This window comes from Miscanthus floridulus, chromosome 14 (genome assembly GCF_019320115.1).
Source record: "Miscanthus floridulus cultivar M001 chromosome 14, ASM1932011v1, whole genome shotgun sequence".
NCBI lineage: Eukaryota > Viridiplantae > Streptophyta > Magnoliopsida > Poales > Poaceae > Miscanthus > Miscanthus floridulus.
The window spans coordinates 9,231,279-9,252,676 of NC_089593.1; the positions used below are offsets into that span (position 1 = coordinate 9,231,279).

The window sequence follows — 21,398 nt, forward strand, 5'->3', positions numbered from 1 at the left end:
TGAATAACATCATTTCAGCAACCATCCAGTGGCCAAGTGGAGGCTTGGATCGGCTACCTCAAATTTATTGCACATGTAAGCACAGGTCACCAATATGACAGGGAAAACCTGACCAAATACAACCGGCTAATGACAACAAACATAAACTAGCTACCTCGGTTCACATACTCTCATCTATCCCTCCACAGGCACACACATGACACACCCTCTTCCCTACCCTCAATTCTCTCTAAACTGGACAGCTCAGTTTTTGGCGTGCCGAGACACCATTAACATTGCAAGGCCCTTGCAACTGGAGTCAATCACCACAAATTATTTTAGGACAATAGACCTCCAATGGACTTATTAGCCTGCACCAATGCATGCCTTTCCTACATTTTAGTTTTCCCGTTCAGGAAGATTTGCTTTCTCCAAAAATAGGTTCCTAGTTAGGTTGAACCCGTTCACCAGTGTGAGGTGCTTTGCCTCCTTCACATCTGTAGAATCCCCATTAGATTGCAATGGTACATAAGCGCTCACTGACTCATGCTCTATAGTTATAGCTTCATTGTTAGGCATCACCACTTCAGTGTTGCTGAGTGGGTCCTGTTCAACACTTCTAGCTTCATTGTTGTGTTGGACCTTTGCAGGATCTCTAGGGTGACTCCGGTTGTACTATCCTATCTCCCTCACCAGGTTGCATCATTATAACTTCCTTGTTAAATTGAACCATTGCAGTATCTCTAGATAACTCAGATTCTATTCTTCTAGCTTCCTCATAGTCATAGTGTAGAAGCATTCCAAGCCCCTCCTCTACATGCTTTTCAGCGTCAACAATTTGGTCAGCCATCCCCATAATTTTCCTCTTGTTCCATTTCCTTCTGGAACCACGTTTCTTGACTTTAAGTGGTTTAGGGGTTTCAATTGGCTTTTTATCTGTCTCCTTAACCGGCCTTTGTCCAGGAACAACAATGTACTTTTTAGCACCATTTGCACAACCTTCTGATTGACCTGCAACAAGCATCGCCCATTTATGACCCAAAATCCAAGTCAGAGCGAGAAAGTAGTGATAATGTTTGCACAACGGATGCCCTTGGGCTGAATGCTAAGAAAATTACCCTGGATTGCAAGAAGAGCAGTTCGGGCAGCTTTTATCTCTGCCTCCTTCTTTGTTCTAGCTGCAGCACCAATGTATTGTATGCCACCAATCTCAACGGTGCATATGAAAGGAGCTACACCTGAAGCTTGTTTAGTGCAAATATAAGATGGAATGGCGTAATTCATCTTCTGAGCATACTCCTGAACAAGATTCTTGCACAGGCCAGTTTCTTGCTGCAAAGCATAGTAAGATGTATCAAAGAAACATGTCAATCAAGAAGAGATCCGGCAATGCTATGCTAATTTAGTCGTCCGAATTCACAAGTTGAGCTATGAACAGTTCATGTCTCATGGTAACTTAATTTAATCACCATGTTGTGAGCTATGCATAGTTCATGGTTCATAAACTGGGCAGAATGAGCCTGAAAGCATCTTTATAACTAATTCCCGTACTTTGAGGGAACCTTGATGTCAGCAATTACAGATAAATAATAGGACCAATGAATATTATTGGGGAAATGCCATGAAACCTAAAACAAACTTTTGTGATGGTACTCAGGTACCACTAGAGTACTAGACAACAGTACTAATTTACATTACTTGAAAAGAATAGTGCCATTAGCATACTTGCAATAAATTTGATGCAAGGTTCCCACTGCCAAGTTAATATAGGAGACTTCAGATACTCTCACATCCGTAAAAATAAAAAGAAGTGAAGAAAGCACATCAGGTACTAGATAGGATTGGACCTATGTGTTTTGAAGAAGCATGTATAATATGTTCTAGGCAGCAGCATAACTATGAATGAGGCAGTTTGCTTTTTCCTATTAGGCTCTGATTTTCCAGATCATCACTCATTTACATACACCTTGAAATTCAAAGAACAAACAGATTTTCCTTTTCAATGATAGTTTTGTATACACTTATAATCTTTAGCCACCGTATCTGCCAAAAAAAAAAAAAAAAGAAGGGAGAGTAACTTACAACTGCTGGGATGCTTCTTGTCACGGCCACCGGAGCAGACATGGTTATCTCCATGAGCGCGACTTCTGCGGCCGACTGCTCCGCCGCCTTCCGGCTGAAGAACCCATGCAGCGACTCGTACCTGGTGTTGTTCACCAACACCGTGGACTTGAAGACAGGTTCGTGGGACGGGCCTTCCTTGAGGGTGTGGTACTCCGGGGTCGGAAGGCCAGCCTTCTGCGCGTACTCCTGCAGCCGGCTCTTGAACACGTAGCAGTTCTCAACCCCTGTGCCAAATCAAGCACGCAGCAGCTAAGAAAACAATGTTGGTGAATAAGAAGAGAAATTTGGAGCTGTTTGCAGACACTCTGCTAAGGATGGACTAAGGACGGGTAAGCAATTGTAGGAGTACTTAGCAACGAGGTAGAGGTGCTAGCAGTTTATCATCTCAGAAATTGCGCGAATCGGCAAGAGTGAGATGCGCTTGGCGAGAGGGGAAGGGAAGGAAGGGTTGGGGCAACTTACTGATCCCGGCGGGGGCGACCGCGACGATGGGCCCAGGGCCAGGGGCGATGCAGATGGTGGCATCGGGCGAGGCCCCGCCTCCGCCGTCCATCGCGCCGCCGCCGCCTTCGCCTTGGAGCGTGAGGGTGCGAGGAGCAGAGAGGGTTCTGTTTCTGTGCGGTGCTTCTTGGGGAATCCTTTCTTTCACCCCCAAAATTCGCGTCTTGTCCGAATTGCAAGCTGGTCCCATTGAACGGTGGCCCCACCTGTCAGTCGCGGCTGCCTCGGAAGCAAACACTCGCCGTCGCCGGTGACGGTCTCTCCTATGCGCCAGCTACGGCGAGGAGGACACGACACGACACGACACACCGGCGTAATGGCGCTGTAAAGAAATGCAACAGAGGGACGAGCAGCAGCAGCAGCAGAGCGCGGCCAGGAGGGCGTTGAGGGCGCCGGTCGTGCCGTGGGCGGCGACGAAGCGGCCGTGGGTGGTGCGGAAGAGGGTCGCAGTCGCAGCACCAGCACGGGATTGGTGGTGCGGCGCGCGGTCGCCGCTGCGACAAGGCTAAATGCTCAGTGACAGTGACGCTGCTGTTCCAGAACAAAAACTTGCACTGCGGCAAGGGAGCATATCACAAGCGATCCAATTTCGTTAAGGCGGCAGCAGCATACAACATGCCAAACCGAGTTGGGAGTTCGTAAATTGTAGCACTTGATGACAACACATGATTCTCGGTACATTTCATCTTCATTTAGCCCACTGACTACAAACACAAACACATCTACAAACATCAAGTATGCATCTCCATGGCCAGCACAGGCTGCATAATAGTCAGTGCCTCCTTTATGATGGTTATAAATGTTTTTCCTTTTGCAACACCAGGGAGAATTGTGCGGCCAAAATATTGTGACTTGGTCCCAAAGCAGAGTGTAGAACACTTAACAGAGCTGAAGCTGCTTGGTACCGAAATCCCCAATGTCGCTTCTGAATCCTCTTTTTACTCCAATCTCCTTTAACACTAGGTCATTAGCAAGGCCATCAAAGGCCTCTCAAGTGCACTATTCCCTCCCATCCCTGCTTCCTCATAATTGCAGACTGGTGTTCACTTAACGCTAAGTGAAGTCTTCCATACAATATACACTATTATGACAACCATCCCAAGCGCATCAATCCAACGACGCTGCCGTCTGCTATACAGAATGCCGATGAGGCAGAGAATCAATCACTCAAGGTTCACGCGTCCTCTTCCATCAATCAGGCTGAACAGCACAGGGACCATCACAGGGGATTACAGTTTTCCAGCACCTCAGCTCATCTCTATTAAAATGCACCGACATAAAACACACCATTTCCACGGATTACAACTGTACAGACAAGATTCATATATACAAATGGACACTCTCCAATGGTTACAATGCAATTCCTTCATTCATGCAGGCCATAGCTAACCCCATCTAGCGCTATATTAGCTGGACAAATGCATCTATCTCTATTCAACATCATCTGTGAGCAGACATGTGCAAGCATTCTACCTGGGCCCATATGCACAACCCCACTTGCCCAGGCAGCAGCCCCTACCAAACCTGATTTATCATATCAAGCATCTTCAAACCTTTTTACACTTGAAAAAGGAAGCATGATGGCTACAGACAACCAGAATGCGGTGTCTATTTACATTTTGGTTAACCTAGGTATGATTAATTATTTTGGGGGAGCCTCCGAGTTCAATGACAGGATCAGGGTAGGGGTTCCACAAACCTTCTGCAAGGAGGCTAACAAATCTTGGCTGTATCTTACAAATTACACACGTCGTCCAACAGGCGATACACACCGTCTCTGTGACAAGGCTTCACATCATCTTGGATCTTGTAGCTGGACCATGCTGCTGGGGAGCATCACTTGGCCAAAAACACAAGGCCTACCGATTGTGTTGTGGCTGCATTGTCATGAGATGTAGGCCTCATCTTACTTGTAATTTTCCTCAGCGTAGATAGAGACAAGGCCGTTATCACCAGTGCCAGCAGCTAGGAGTGATTTGTATGGGTGAAAAGAAAGGCAGTTTACACTGCCTATTCTTTGGCCCATAAAAGATGGCTGGTAGCGAATTATTGTCAACTGCTCTCCTTCAAGACTAAACACTTTAATCATCTGCTTGGCTGAGCCACTAGCAACAACTGGGGCATGCCGATGAACCGCTAATGCTGTAAGTGAACCCCTGTGTGCCTCAATAGTCAGGTAGGGTTCTGCTGCCCTTCTAACATCGAGAAACTGAATGTCTCCAGCTTGAGATGCACTTACAATCTGTGATACCATAAATAAATAGTACAAAGGGAGAATTGTAAAGCTTAAGCAAAAGCAAGCCCAGACAACTACAAAATACCTTATAGTTGCTTCAACAATGAAAATCTAAAACATAGCAATGTAAGTTGTGGTAGTATTTACCTTGTATGGATCAAATCCAGGTTGAAACCCTATGCCTACAACCTTTTCTGTTCTTGGTGCATGTGGCCTGGCCATATAGACAACCCTACAGTATAGAAAAAGAATATTCAGAGTAAAAATAATTAGGGTGCCAGAAAAGAAAGAGGAAAGCTGGACATTTCATAGGGCACATATGGATCCTATGCATCAAATGCAGGCCAGAGGATGTAGATACTACTGTACTAACCTATCAGGAGAGCGAACGTCATATATTCTGACAGAACCATCAGCAAAACCAGCAGCAAAATGCCCAGAGCAGACCTGAGATGCAGACTGAAAAAGAAGAAACAAGGTCATGCTCAACTGCTTGATAAAAAACAATGCAAATCAGATTAAAATAAAACTTGCTGCAATAAGCAAGAATCACATACATAAAAGTAATCAAACAGCTAATTTCACGCCTATAGATAAAAAATGTGTCCTTGAGAACATTAGAGGAGAAGAAGATATTGTGACAAAACCATCACATTGGACTACTGCAGCACAGTATTTATTTTTTTGGTTAGTAAAAGAACATAGTTTAAGACATGACATGAGCAGGGGCGGACCTGGGCCTAGGGCCGTGGCCCTTGTCGTGGCCCAGGACCCCCAAGTATACCCTGTTTATTTTTGGCCCATATACTTCACAAGTCAGCCCAACAGACAGCACCATCCAGCCACCCAGGCCGACTAGGACACAGCGATCGCTCCTCTGGCTTGCGCTATCACCCACCAGTGCCCCGCACGGCCACACCATCACTCGCCTTCCACCAGTCCTCTGCTGGTGAGCCAAATTAGCAAATCGATTTCTCAGTTGGCCAGCTGGAGTTGGGCGACCATCAAGGTGCTGCTGCGCTAGCGTGCGAGCCAGGGAGACCGGCTGACCACTGCACAGTGTGACATGGCGTGACTGCAGCCTCCAGGGGGGGGGGGGGGGGGGCAGCGTCGCACCGGCGGCCCGGCTCAGCACCTGCACAGGCAGCACGGCCGCATAGGCCCCCAAGAGCACACAAGCAGAGCAGCAGGAGCAGCCACTATTTCTCTACTAAATTTTAATCCAACTTTCCAACTCTATGTAGAGTTGTATAAATGTCGTCGTACATATTCAATTGGATTGAAAACTGAAATTAGAATCTAAAATTACAGATTGGTTCATCACCTCATTGAGTTGCCTTGATTTTAATTGTTGCAACTGACACAATAGAAAGGGTTTTCTAAGCTATGAAGATTGTCAAGATTGATTCTCGGAATAAGATGAAGATGAGTGGTTGAATCATAGCACGGTATGTTGTATATATTGAGCGGGGTATATTTACAGCCATTAAAAACAATGACATCTTATATCATTTTCAAAAATTGAAGACCCGTAGAAGAAGTTACCTAAACTATCTAGTAGTAGTACTTGTGGTATGTTACATTCAAGTTACAAATGCATTATCAATAAGTAAGGTTACATTTTTGCTTGTACCCTTTTCTTATTAACTCTTACATCTTGTAAAAATTTAGGTCAGTGATGAGGACATGGAAGATGCCAATGCACTAAATTTTCACTATGTATTTATTTTTGTATGTTCCATGTTATTTTCAAAGTTGAAGCAACTTCTCAATTTGAAAATTTTCCTTCACAGTAGCTATTTTACATGACATATATAGATGTGCCCTTTCACTCTTAAAATTGGGCCCTAGTCATGACCCAATTCTAGGTCCGCCACTGGACATGAGCGAATCCCTTGGCAAATTCAACTCTTGCTCACATTGTTCAACCTACTTGAGACAAGTTCACAACTTTTCCTACAGAAAGCAGCACCAAAAGACACTTTCACTCATAGAAACTTTGAAGCGCACACAATTACTAGAATTCTAGGAGGACGCATGTGCACCATCAACCTTCATGAAGGAATATTGTGACTCCATTTTACCTCTATTAACAACTCAGCATGCAGATGTACCTAATTCAACCATGTGTATTATTATTTGTCACAATTTGACTATCAAATACAACCCCCCTGGAATCCATGGTATCCAATGACTAGCAGTGAAATACAGTTACAGATTGATGTTCTAAGTTATTGATTAATATACGACGGGAACATCAAGTATACAGCATGAACCACATAACACAAAACACAGAATAACAAATCTATGGTTAACTGGTTATTTCCTCAGTGATAAAGTGCAACATATAGCCTAGTCAAATAACAAATAAGAAGTTGCTTGAACAAATGTTCCAATTTCTCTGATCAGCGCATGGCAATAAAAACTCACCAGTGAAGAAATGGCACTATCACCAGATGACTGAATAGTGCTGAGAAGTTGTTCCTTGTCAAGATCCCATACCAAGATGGAAGACATGTCACCAGATGCATACTATTGGACAACAAAGGAGAGCAAATCCTGTATTAGAACATGCAATGTGTAAAAAATACATACTAGAACTACAGGGGGGGAAATAGAACATTACAAGATAACCAGATTGCTGCTGCCAGTCAATCACAATACTGTGACCAGCAGCTTCGATGTCCCTGAACTGATGAGAAAGCCGTTACAAGTTTCTGTCCTCCCTTTTGAGCAAAATTTTTCCATACACGTACATTTCCATCACCTGCAACATGAAAATTAGACAATGCAATGGTAGAAGATAAGTGTAGAAAGAAAAACATAGAGAAGAGAGGTGTACTTGAGGCAGCTAAAAGCAAGCTCTCATCAAGCTCATTGATCAACAAAAGTTTGGATAGCCCTCTGTCTGACCAATTATGGTTTTGATAAGAGTTCACTGGCAGCGCATCGTCGTAGTTCCACACTCTGGCATGAGACAGAACTTCAGCACAATTGCAGCAGTGTATTTCAGGCACTAGGATTTTTAATTGCAATAATTATTTCACCTTATTTGCTCATTTTCATCAGCTGCAACAACGATTGGAGAAAATGGCAACAATAAAGCTGTTTTTGTTCCCAACTCAAATCTCGTATCCCAACTAGCAATTTGGCTTGTCATCTTGCAAGCTGCTATTCCAAGGGTGAACAACCAAAAAAAATAACAGATAAATAATCAAGGAAACCAACAAGAAGAATGAATGTAATGCAGACTAATGTATGTCCACATACAGGAGCGCTGGCACTTAGCAATATAATCTAGTGCAACTCGTTCTCTCTCTTCCCTTCTGGCATTTGATTCTTCATTATCATCAGAGCCAGTTAAAAGAGGCCTAGAGAAGTGACCACAACTCCAGTTGTAAATTGTTGATTGGGGAAAGTATACTTAGTTCAGCATTACTGGGAGCTGCAGCGGAGCTTAAAAGGGGATCAGCTAAGCCATCAGGTGAATTTATAGGATGTTGTCCAAACTCCATAGAACACACTCGGCGTAATCCTGGAAGATAATCATGCTGAGGGGGGCTAACAGGAGGGGTCCTAAATTTTATCAAGTTGCTTCCTGCAAAATATAAGAAACTCAATTCAAGAATTCTTGACTTTCTCTGAACACCCAATCAAGTAAGGTGTTTCAACGTCCAAGCACATAGTAAGGAAAGTGATAATAACTTACCAGAATTCGTATCAAGCCAGGACGAAGAGCGTGCCATTCCAAAGTTTGAAGCAGATGTCTCTCCCCGATGTGCACCTCCACTGTTAAATCTAGTATTTTTCATGACTACTTGTTCAACACCTATAAGGGACAGTGCTCTCCGACCAATAGTTGCAATTCTTGGGTAAGGATCTTTAGCAAAAGAACACATAGTTGATATAAATTGAGAATAAATGACATTATCAACAGGCCTCGACCTAGTGTAGCCGAGACCACCATTACTAGCATTCTCTCTCAGTAATATGCCAGAATCAGAGTGTTGGGAAGAATCATCTGACTGGGGAGAGCCATGCATGATGCTACTTGTTGCAATTGGGCTACTTGTAGAAATTCTTCCATCACGACCAGCAGCACTGCTATCACTGCCAACCCTCAGCACAGGACCAATGCTGCCTTGTAGAATATTGTTGGGACTGTAAACATTGCTTGGATTACTTATATTTGCCAATGATGGTAGTGACTTCAGCAATGAATTGGATTGAGGTTTCCAATACTCAGCCACAACAGATTTGAGATGTTTGTTGTGACCCAACGCAAAGCGAGTAAGAGCTGGAAAAACAAGAGATCAACTCAAAATGATTGCCATATAAGATTAAAAGAAATCCCCTATGTTCAACATACTAAAAGAAGTGCTCTAGGAAAAACAGTATAATTTTCCAATGCACATACCTATAGCAACCTCAGATCGAACAAGGGGACTAGCATCTGAAGATATCTGCAGAAGGCTTCTAACTACATTTATTTCAGCTTTCACCTTTTCATCATCATCAGAATCATCATCAACACCATTTGATGTAGTATCCAGGAGAGTCCCAAGTGCAAAAACAGCAGCAGCTCTGACCTGGCAAGACCAAATGTTTAATATGTATCTTGTCAAGTAGGCAAAAGAAAGAGTAGACATGATATGAAGGCATCATACCTCAGGTTGAGGCTCCGAGAGTAAACATATTACAAATTCAGGTGTATTTGTTTGCAAACTAAGTAGCTGAACATCAGGGAAATCTTCCCAGAGTTTTCCAAGGCATAAGCAAAGCCACTGTAAAAGTAAAGGTTCTGTATGTGAATCATGAGGATTCTCAGGTTGCAGGTGTCGCAGGCAAACATCTATAAGGCCTGCATTCATACAAGCCTCTTGACCCGTCCTATGCCCATCCACAATGACTGCTAAAACAAAAGCAGCCATTGCACGCTGTTCTGGGTAAGCATCCAAACTGTCAAGAAACCTAACAAAATATGCATGTCCTCCATCTTTAACCAAGTCAACCTGGCACGACTGTCATTTGGGAAAAAGCTACATGTTAAACAACTGAATATAAGACAACAAAAGAACTGTCAAAAGATTACAATGAAGAGCGCATACCTTATCAAGAGAGAGAATTTTTGTCCATATAAACACAAGAATTTGACGCAACTCCATTGCACTTGTTTGAAGCAGTTTGAGTACATAAGGAAATATTCCGACAGACAGGGCCTACGACAATGAAGTGCCAGAGGTTAAAAACTAAAGAGAAAAAACAACAAGCATTTCATGCATAAGAGGTCAGTACAACCAAATCAACAGCCCATGGCCCCATGTCAAGAAATCTTCCGAGCAGAACAAGCGCTCTAAATCTGTGTGATTGACTAAGCAGGACCTGCAAAAAAGATAAGATGTAAGAAAGAAAATAAAACACGAAAAGAAATATGATCCCTCCAGTCATAAAACAGTGTCATTTCGGTGTTGCCATGATCCACAAAACATAAATTTGCCAAGTAATGTTGTACTACAGTATATAAGAATAGTAAAATTATATGATTATGAGTATATGTTTTGGGACAAATCTACCCATAACATTTTCAAATGTCCAATCTCAATGTACAAAGTAATTAACAACAACAACAACAACAACAACAAAGCCTTTAAGTCCCAAACAAGTTGGGGTAGGCTAGAGTTGAAACCCAACCGAAGCAATCAAGGTTCAGGCACATGAATAGCTGTCTTCCAAGCACTCCTATCTAAGGCTAAGTCTTTGGGTATATTCCATCCTTTCAAGTCTCCTTTTATTGCCTCTACCCAAGTCAACTTCGGTCTTCCTCTGCCTCTCTTCACGTTACTATCCTGACTTAGGATTCCACTACGCACCGGTGCATCTGGAGGTCTCCGTTGCACATGTCCAAACCATCTCAACCGGTGTTGGACAAGCTTTTCTTCAATTGGCGCTACCCCTAATCTCTCACGTATATCATCGTTCCGAACTCGATCCCTTCTTGTATGACCGCAAATCCAACGCAACATACGCATTTCCGCGACACTTAGCTGTTGAATATGTCGTCTTTTCGTAGGCCAACATTCTGCACCATACAACATAGCAGGTCTAATCGCCGTCCTATAAAACTTGCCTTTTAGCTTCTGTGGTACCCTTTTGTCACATAGGACACCAGACGCTTGCCGCCACTTCATCCACCCTGCTTTGATTCTATGGCTAACATCTTCATCAATATCCCCGTCCCTCTGTAGCATTGATCCTAAATATCGAAAGGTATCCTTCCTAGGCACTACTTGACCTTCCAAACTAACATCTTCCTCCTCCCGAGTAGTAGTGCCGAAGTCACATCTCATATACTCAGTTTTAGTTCTACTAAGTCTAAAACCTTTGGACTCCAAAGTCTCCCGCCATAACTCCAGTTTCTGATTCACTCCTGTCCGGCTTTCATCAACTAGCACTACATCGTCCGCGAAAAGCATACACCAAGGGATGTCCCCTTGTATGTCCCTTGTGACCTCATCCATCACTAAAGCAAACAAATAAGGGCTCAAAGCTGACCCTTGATGTAGTCCTATCCTAATCGGGAAGTCATCCGTGTCTCCATCACTTGTTCGAACTCTAGTCACAACATTGCTGTACATGTCCTTAATGAGCCCGACGTACTTCGTTGGGACTTTATGTTTGTCCAACGCCCACCACATAACATTCCTTGGTATTTTATCATAAGCCTTCTCCAAGTCAATAAAAACCATGTGTAGGTCCTTCTTCTTCTTCCCTATACCGCTCCATAACTTGTCTTATTAAGAAAATGGCTTCCATGGTTGACCTTCCGGGCATGAAACCAAATTGGTTCATAGAGACCCGCGTTATTGCTCTCAAGCGATGCTCGATAACTCTCTCCCATAGCTTCATAGTATGGCTCATCAACTTAATTCCTCGATAATTTGTACAACTTTGAATATCCCCTTTATTCTTGTAGATCGGTACCAATATACTTCTCCTCCACTCATCAGGCATCTTGTTCGATCGAAAAATATGGTTGAACAGCTTGGTTAACCATACTACAGCTATGTCCCCGAGGCATCTCCACACCTCGATTGGGATACCATCCGGTCCCATCGCCTTACCTCCTTTCATCCTTTTCAACGCCTCTCTGACCTCAGATTCTTGGATTCTCCGCACAAAGCGCCTATTGGTGTCATCAAAAGAGTCATCCAACTGAAAGGTTGTGTCCATATTCTCACCATTGAACAATTTGTCAAAATACTCTTGCCATCGATGTCGGATCTCATCCTCCTTTACCAAGAGATGCTCCCTTTCATCCTTAATGCACTTAACTTGGTTGAAGTCCCGTGTCTTTCTCTCACGAACCCTAGCCATCCTATAAATGTCCTTCTCTCCTTCCTTCGTACTCAAATGTTGGTAAAGATCCTCGTACGCTCTACCCTTTGCCACACTTACAGCTCGCTTTGCAGTCTTCTTTGCCACCTTATACTTCTCTATGTTGTCCACACTCCTGTCATGGTACAAGCGTCTATAGCATTCTTTCTTCTCCTTAATAGCCCTTTGGACTTCCTCGTTCCACCACCAAGTATCTTTAGCCTCACGTCCCCTTCCTTTGGTTACTCCACACACCTCTGAGGCTACCTTCCGAATGTTGGTTGCCATCTTGTCCCACATATTGTTTATGTCGTCTTCTTCCTTCCAAGAGCCCCCTTTGATAACCCTTTCCCTAAATACCTCTGACGTCTCCCCTTTCAGTTTCCACCACTTTGTTCTTTCAATCTTAGCTTGTTTATCCCTACGGGCACGCATCTGAAAACGAAAATCTGCCACCAAAAGCTTATGTTGAGAAACAACACACTCCCCTGGTATCACCTTGCAATCCAAGCATGCTCGTTTGTCCTTTCTTCTTGCGAGGACAAAGTCAATCTGACTACAGTGTTGTCCGCTACTGAAGGTCACTAGATGAGATTCTCTCTTTCTAAAGAAAGTGTTGGCTATCATCAGGTCAAAAGCTACCGCGAAGTCTAGAGCTTCCTCCCCCTCCTGATTCCTACTACCATACCCAAAACCTCCATGAACTGCCTCGAAACCTGCGCTTGTAGTACCTACATGCCCATTAAGATCTCCTCCTATAAAAAGCTTCTCACTACTAGGTATAGCTCTAACCAGGCCATCTAAGTCTTCCCAGAACTGTCTCTTAGCACTCTCGTCGAGGCCTACTTGGGGGGCATACGCACTAATTACGTTCAAGACCATATCACCAACGACAAGCTTGACTAAGATAATCCTATCTCCTTGCCTTCTCACTCCCACCACACCATTCTTGAGGCTCTTATCAATCAAAACTCCTACTCCATTTCTATTCGCGACTGTCCCTGTATACCAAAGCTTGAAACCTGTATTGTCCACCTCCTTCGCCTTCTGACCCTTCCATTTAGTCTCTTGAACGCATAATATATTTACACGCCTCCTAGTCGCGGTATCAACTAATTCTCTTAACTTACCTGTAAGTGACCCTACATTCCAACTACCTAAACGGATCCTAGTTGGTTCGACTAGCTTCCTTACCCTTCGCACCCGTCGACTCTGATGCGAAGACCCTTGCTCATTTTTCACTACACCCGGGCGCCGATGTAGCGCGCCACTAAGGAAGCGACGACCCGATCCTTGGTTACTTGACACCATGCCCAGATCACGACACGGCGCGTCACGGGGGTGACGACCCGGCCCTTGCCCATTTAACACCATACCCGGGTTCCGATATGGCGCGTCGCTAAGAGGGTTACGCCCCAACGATTTTCTTTCGGGTTTCATCTCCATTTAAGTGGCTAAGTTTTTACATTGGCTCGCCACGCCTAACACAACCCTCCTCCTTTACCAGGGCTTGGGACCTGCTATGCTGGGACACCAAAGGCGCCCCACCAATCCAAATTTTTTTGATAGGTTAGCTGAACACAACCCAAAACGGTAGTCTTTTGTAATTGGAGGGAGTAGCAGATATGAATGTAAAACATTTTACCAAATTAAAAATATAGCAGAAAAGTGAAGGGCAATAAGGTTACAAAGTTAAACTGGGCTTTACAAATAATTGGCTTGAATGTAAGTGTAAAACCAAAATGTCTTACCTGAAGAACTATATATAAGTGTAAAACCAAAATGTCTTACCTGAAGAACTATGGGTAACTGTTCAGGAGGTTTCTTGTCCTCGGAGCCATGATCAAGCCACACTTCGAAAGCCGTCAGCTGTTCCGTAAAAAACGGACTTGGCTGGTTTGGAGGAGAGAATGAAATTAGCAATACTGAATTGCTTGTATTCAAATGTCAAAACAATACCAGCAAAAACTACTGATATTTCTTGAAATGCTAAATGATGAGTACAACCTGAAACTCCGCATTTGGATCAGCAATTAACTCAGGAAGCTTGGAAAGGCAAATCTCAGCAGCCATGTCCCATGCATCCCTGGGATTTAGCATGTTACAAAACACACAAAAGGTAGTTAATACAAAAACAGAAGGGCTTGTCGGGCTAGTTACCACATATGGTGTTGATGTGTTGGGGGGTAACAACGGATAAGAAACTGGAGTACAACTTGCTGATCGCATGATTCTCTCAGCAAGCAAGAAGTTACGAAAGAGACTAGCAACAAGAAGATCTTGCCTGAAAAGCCTTTGGAACAGATCTGCACAGTGAAACTTGTATCATAAACCCAAAATAAGCTGACATTTATTTTGAACTTGAATAATCTTCTCTAGTTTTCTTGTTCCCCAAAATTATATATCGCACACACCATACCATGAGGAAGAACATTCCATGCAATTGTATCTGTTATAGCAGTAAAAATCCAATTGAGCTCCCCAAGAAGAGTTTTACGGTCATTTTGCCTTCCAGGAATTTGGTCAATAAGAGAAAGATCCAGAGAATCACGGAGTAATGATCGCTTACAAAACCTGCAAGGTTTATAGGTATGTCCCCATGTAAGCACAACATGCTAAGAAAAGGAGAATAAGAAATAAGGAATTGTCCACACAAATATCCATGCACAAACAGAGAAGAGAGAGGAAGAGAGAGAGAGAGAGAGAGAGAGAAAGAGAACCAGTGCAAAGCCATTTTGATGGGTGTTGTGAGGCAAGCCGTAAACAAATCAGCAGGAAATTCTGCACTCTGAGGAAGACTTTGATGTGCCTCACAGGCAGCAAGAAGAATGCAGTCCTTCTGTGCAGATGCAGAGGAGCTAGAACTCCAGTCTAGGCGCTGAAGTAAACAAAAGTCACTTTGAATATTAGACAATCCAGGAACGAAAACAAAACAAGCCCATAAATCATGATAACCTTCATCTTCAAGCACAGAGAAACATATGTTAATTAGAAGCATGTAGCATACCTCTAGAAAAGCTTTCACAATAATTCCAGCCACTGAGCAATCAAAAACATAAATGGAAGGTGTCTTTAGCCATGACTCAAGATCAGTAATTGGAAGTGGAATATACTGTGTGTAACTCTGCAACAAAATGCAAAAACAACAATTTTATTTTATCAGAGACGCCTATGATAAGTAAGGCACGCACGGCAAGTAATACAGTGTCTTCATAATATTACCTTGTTAAACACCCAAATCTCACCATTAGATGTAGGCTTTGGTACGCCATGGCCATTATAATGGAAAAGGACTCTCTCTGATCTGGCATATTTGCGGCAAGTATTGCAAAGATTCTTAACTTCCTCCACTGTTGGGTCCAGCTTAAGCTTGTATCGAGCCTGCAAGTGGTGTTAGGATATGAAGATGCAAATAATCCTCACCAAAATAAGATTGAAGTTAAACAAGAAAGCAAGTTCCTCACCTTAGGTTGCCAGCGCTCATACTGTGAATGCAACGTTTTTCCAATAGTATCAAGGGCTTTAGGAGGTGCCATAGAAAAAGGATCTGAAAAGAAAGGAATTAAGATCTATGAACATACCTCAAGGAAACTGCACCGAGTGCAATAACAGTATTGAAGTGCAAACCTATCAACAAATGTAAGTTACAATTGTTGTCTAAAATCTGGTAACAACTTCTTGACAAAATAATCATCACAAAGGCTAATAAATAAGTATATATCTTCATGACTATGGCCAATAGATGCAGTATCTTACACTAGAAAATTTTAATTCCTTTACAATTAAATGCCAATTGTCAGCTTGAAATTTAAAAGGGGATAGTTTTCATCTAAAAACTATTGAACAGTAGGTGCCAGATAGTTTCCTTCTTGCTATTTACTTCAAATTAACAATATACCGAAAGAAACAATTATTTGAAAGGATTGAATGTACGCAAAGATTGTGCTTTGGTGGAAGAACATTGAAATCAGCTATCTACATGCCTGAACCATGAAGCATGAACAAGACTTTAGATCCTTTAATAATATTAATAATGTTGATTCCTTGTATATATTTATATAAGCTTTTTCCCTTTTGTTTCCTTGTTGCTCATGTTGGGTTTCATCTACACTATCCCAACAAGCTTGGGGCTAAATGGCTTTGTTATTGTTGTGTACTTCTAATTAACAATATGCTCTCGTCTGGCATTCAGAAATGCAATTGGTTAAAAAAAAGGACACAGTTTCATTCAAATGGTCAAAAGCAGTTCATTTACTGGATCTTTTTCCCAACTAATTTGAAATTTGGAAATATATAATCAACTAAAAATTTACCTATCCAGCACTCCATTCTTGCACAAGGGGAAATTTTAATTACATCAGGTGGATCCACACTTATGTTTAAACATACTACAAGTGCAACACATCCCGTCTTCATCTGCGCTACAAAATCCATTGTTAGTAAAGATCATGTAAAAGATGCAGAAAACTTATAAGAACTAACAAAGCGTCCCATGGCCAGACAAAAGAAATGATAGAATAGTTACAAATTCCATTATGACTAAATCAGTAATGATGCAGAACAATACACCAAGCAAAACAGACAGGGAATTAGAATAGTAAATAGAAGAAATAAGCTCAGCAGTGCTGTTGACTTTCAACATGATCCTTGGACAAGTAAATATAAGCTGCAAACCTAAGGGACTTTGTCTCAAAGGTGAAAGGACAGCTTATTTTACATGGTACATAGTTACTGCAAAATTCCAAAAAGAATCTAAGGAAAATGGAACATCTGTACGTACATATGTAGAAATTGCCTTTGCCCAAGGACTTCAAGGCTAATAATGTTAAATTGATTTCCACTCCATGTACAGAAACCTCATCTTTATAGTCAAAACCTCCTATCTATCAATCACATATGTCTGTTGCCATGAACTGAAACACCCTATTTCCCATCTGGTGCTTCAAGCCATTGCAACATGCACAATGTGGTGACCCTGAAACAACAATGCGCTTTCATGCCAACTTTGTTACAGTGGAAGCTCTTAAGCCTCCAGTGACATCAACAGATTGCGGTCAGCTAACTTTAACTGGGCCAATGGCTAATAAACGACATGATCCAGACTCTGTCCATGTTTGAACTTTGGCAAAATTGAGGCATTTCCTTTAGCAGTACGATGCTATCGGAGAGCAGTGTGTTAGCAAAAGGGCAAAAAATGGTTCAGAGTGTTATTGATGCAATTTTGCCTATAACTTATAGCTTCACCAACAGCAACCCAGTGAGACTAAGTATTCCCTTTAATTATATGATGCCAACAAGTCACTGATAGGAAGTGTCAATTGGAACTTGGAGGGGGTTATTAGCATTCATTATATGTAGGTATGTGAAAGTGCCTATTCGATATAAAAAAAAAACTTTTCAAAGACTGCCCAGCTTGGATTTTTGTTGTATATGTAGGTATGCATACGACACCATGATCATGACAATATTTATAGGACCTGTTAGGTTACCCAGAATAATACCGTTTATTTTTTATCCGAGACATACAGGTCGAAAGACTGATCACCATGCTACATATAGGTGGTAAATGAAATTAAGAATTTGCATGAGTGATGCTACAGCCTATAGCAACATAGCAACACCGTTGGGCACAATAGTTCCGTTTTGTATCAATTATTATTAACAAGGAAATGATCAGTGTCACACAGTAAAAGAGTAATACGACATGTAATTTATAATTTAGCCCTGCCCCTCAGCCCCGACAACCTTTCGAAACACTTAAGCAGAAGATTATAGGCTGTGGCAAATGATGATAACTCATTCCACCATTTCATGATTGTCCTACTCACAGGAGTAAGTGAGCATAGCGGTTACTTATTCCGCGACTTCCAGGGTCTCGCTAGAGTTACATCTGGCAGCACCAGCAGTCCATTCGTACTCCGTAACGGAAATTGATTAAATAAATGCTAAATTGCTAAGTTGGCAGGTGCCGTAATCACTTCACACGACCCGCAGCTGCGCCCAATCTACCATTTTTAAGCTGAATCAGCTAATTGCTATCCTAAGATCCCCGGAGCCCAGGCGTTACCGAATCCAGCGAATTGCCAAGTATAATATCAGAAGAAGCAGAAGAAACGGCATCTGCAAACTGCATCACGTCCATTACCCGGTCCTTGGGGCGCCACTTGGAAACGAGGCCGCTGGTGGAGGGCCCTGCGGCGGCGGCCGCAGCCTCGTCGATCCCGTCGGGCTCGTGGCGCTGCTCGCACAGCACGACCACCTGGGGCAGGTACGCCGGGGGCGCCGGCTTCTCCACATCGGCATCAGCCTCCAGCCCGTTCCTGGGCTCCGGCCCGTTGGCGGCCAGGAGGCCATCCCCAGCATGGTTGTGGTTCTGGTGGTGGTGATGGTGATTGGGCAGCGGCGGCGCCGGGGCCGCGGCCGTCGACCGCGACGGCGACGGCGACGGCGAGGACGAGGAGGAGTGGACGAGCCTGGACGCCATGAGATCTCCCAATGCCATCGACGCTTGCTGTGCCTCTCTTCTCTTCTCTTCACCCCACAGGCAAAGCCATCATCAGGTCGGGGAGCTCGCTCGCTCACCTACGTCGATCGAATCGGGCCAGCGTGGCGAGTCGGGGGTGGGGAAGCCAGGTCAGTGGGGGTGGGGGGACTGGGCGGAGGTTGGTGGGGGAGGGGTTTAGGGTTAGGGTTTGGATGCGGCTGGGAGGAGAGAGAGAGAGAGAGAGGAGGGGACGGGAAGCGGCGTCTCGATGCGGGAGGGAGGGAGGGAGCAAGCAGGCGACGCGACACCAGCGAGGGGAGCCGAGGAGAGAGAGACTGACGGGGAAAAGAAAATAAAAATCATATATTACTATAAAAAGTGGAAATGGAAATTGCCTGCGCTATTTCCTCCAAGTTTTCTTTAGCCCTTTTTACAGTACCACCTCAAAATTTTACGTCTATCACATCGAATGTTTGAACATATACATAGAGTATTAAATATAGACTAAAAAATAACTAATTATATAGTTTGCGACTAATTTACGAGATAAATCTTTTAAGCCTAATTAGTCCATAATTTGACAATAAAGTGCTATAATACACACATGTGCTAATGACGAATTAATTAGGCTTAATAAATTCGTCTCACGATTTACCGATGGATTCTGTGATTTGTTTTTTATTAGTATCTGAATACCCCATGCGACACCCTCATGTAACATCCGATGTGACATCCCAAAACTTTACACGCTGGATCAAAACAAGGCGTTACTAGTTTTGGAGGAGGTGAAGGAGCTTATCTAGACTTTTTGCGTATGTGAATTATAATCTCCACTCTCCTCATTTAGTATCTTTTGATGGCATTTTGTTTGCGTCTTCCTTTCACAACTTGTTTGGCAAGTGATGGGGAAGGGGCATAGAATTAGTGGTAGGAGTTTATGGAGGGAATTGAGGTGGGAATTTGACTTTTAGTCACAATCTCTTGTTTGGTTCGTGTAGAGAAATAAGAAGGGAAGTAAAAGAGAGAATTTATATCCCTTGTCCGATGTTGATGTTTTTTTAGTGGAGAATTATAGGACAAGTCATGATGAACGGTGAGGATCTATTTATCTTTCTTTAAAAGCACAACTCCCACCCAATTACCATCCCTCTCAGGAAATTGATTAGTGAGAGTTGACTCTCTAAACTCACATTCATCTTTCCACCAAAATTCCAACTCCCACGAAACATACAAAAAGATTACTAAACTCTTACCTCCAAACTCTCATTCTCTTTTTTCAATTATCCTCAATCAAAGGACCTGTCAAGTTACATCTACTTTTATGATTGTTTTTCCTCTATGATATCTTAAGATGAAAGAGGGGGGAAAAGAAATTATAGCCCTGTATGGTTCCACTGCTATAGCTACTCTGGTAATGTAAACTACAATGTAGATTCAAGACATCATTATGCAAGAACAGAGAACAAAAGTTCAGGTTCAGGTTCAAACTCTCAATTGATCGATGCCTCGCGTTCAAGATGGATACAACATTTTATACACTCGTAATACAAGGTCGAAGCCCATTCAAACCATGGCATGCAGGCCGGCCTAAGCCTAAGCGCTAACAACACAACGATCCCATTCATCGGCCCATCAGCCACTTGTATTGCCAGGTTCACCATCCATTGTTGAACGCACTACAGTTCTTGTCCTCCAGTAGCTTCGCCTTCTTCGACAAGCACCTAACACCGCCTACGCCCGCACCATCATAGATGCACCGCCGTTGCCGGGATGAGACGATTAGTGTACCGAGAGCCAGTGCAGAGCATGGGTATGTGGAGAGCTGCCATGGATGCTCTCGTTTAACTCTTGGCTTCATGGGAGGACCATAGCTTGCATGATTGCATCATGCATGCATGTGTATGGAGTATATAAGCACAATAATCTAAAGTTCCAAACATACCTTGACAAGCACTATTTCCTGTACTAAGCTTGTCAAAATTTCCAGACCAAATTAGTCAACTGGGTTTGGGTTCTAAACCGTAAACCTAGCTTCCGGTGATGATGAATTGAGATCCATATCACACACTAGAAAGGTCTGGCACGCCCTAGGTTGCGATCAACCTATCACACGTAGCAAACAACTCAAGTCAAAGGTCCTAATGGCTAGAGGGGGTGAATAGCCTATAAAAATTTCTATAACAACACTAAGCAAGGTGGTTAGACAAATATGAGGCGAAGCAATTCTTGCGCTAGCCTACTAAAAATACAAGTCATCTATCATAATTCTAGTCACTATAGTCTCTAAGCACACAAGACTAGGTCACTACCACTAAGTTAGTGAGCTCTTAAATACTAACTAAAGAACCTCACTAACCACTAGACAAGACATAAGCTATCTCTCAAAACTAATTATACTAAAGAGCTTAGCTACACTAGAAATGTAGGTACAAGAGTGAGGTAGTGATGTTATACCGCTGTGGCAAGCGGAAGTCAATCAATCAATCACAATGAATACCAAGAAATCCTCGGGACAAGATGACACAATGATTTTTTACCGAGGTTCACTTGCTTGCCGGCAAGCTAGTCTCCATTGTGGTGATTCACTCACTTGGAGGTTGATGGGCTAATAGGCATCACACACCTAACCTACAACCGGATGCCGCACAACCAACACAAGATAAGGATCTACAAGCGACGAGCAATCCACTAGAGTACCTT

General features: G+C 43.1%; 2 pseudogenes; both read right to left on the reverse strand.

Annotated features, from left to right (window-relative positions):
* On the reverse strand, positions 1–3,571 carry LOC136505091 (double-stranded RNA-binding protein 8-like; annotated as a pseudogene).
* A 343-nt stretch (positions 3,572–3,914) lies between these two features.
* LOC136505092 (regulatory-associated protein of TOR 1-like) lies at positions 3,915–18,938 on the reverse strand (annotated as a pseudogene).
* Positions 18,939–21,398: the final 2,460 nt, after the last annotated feature.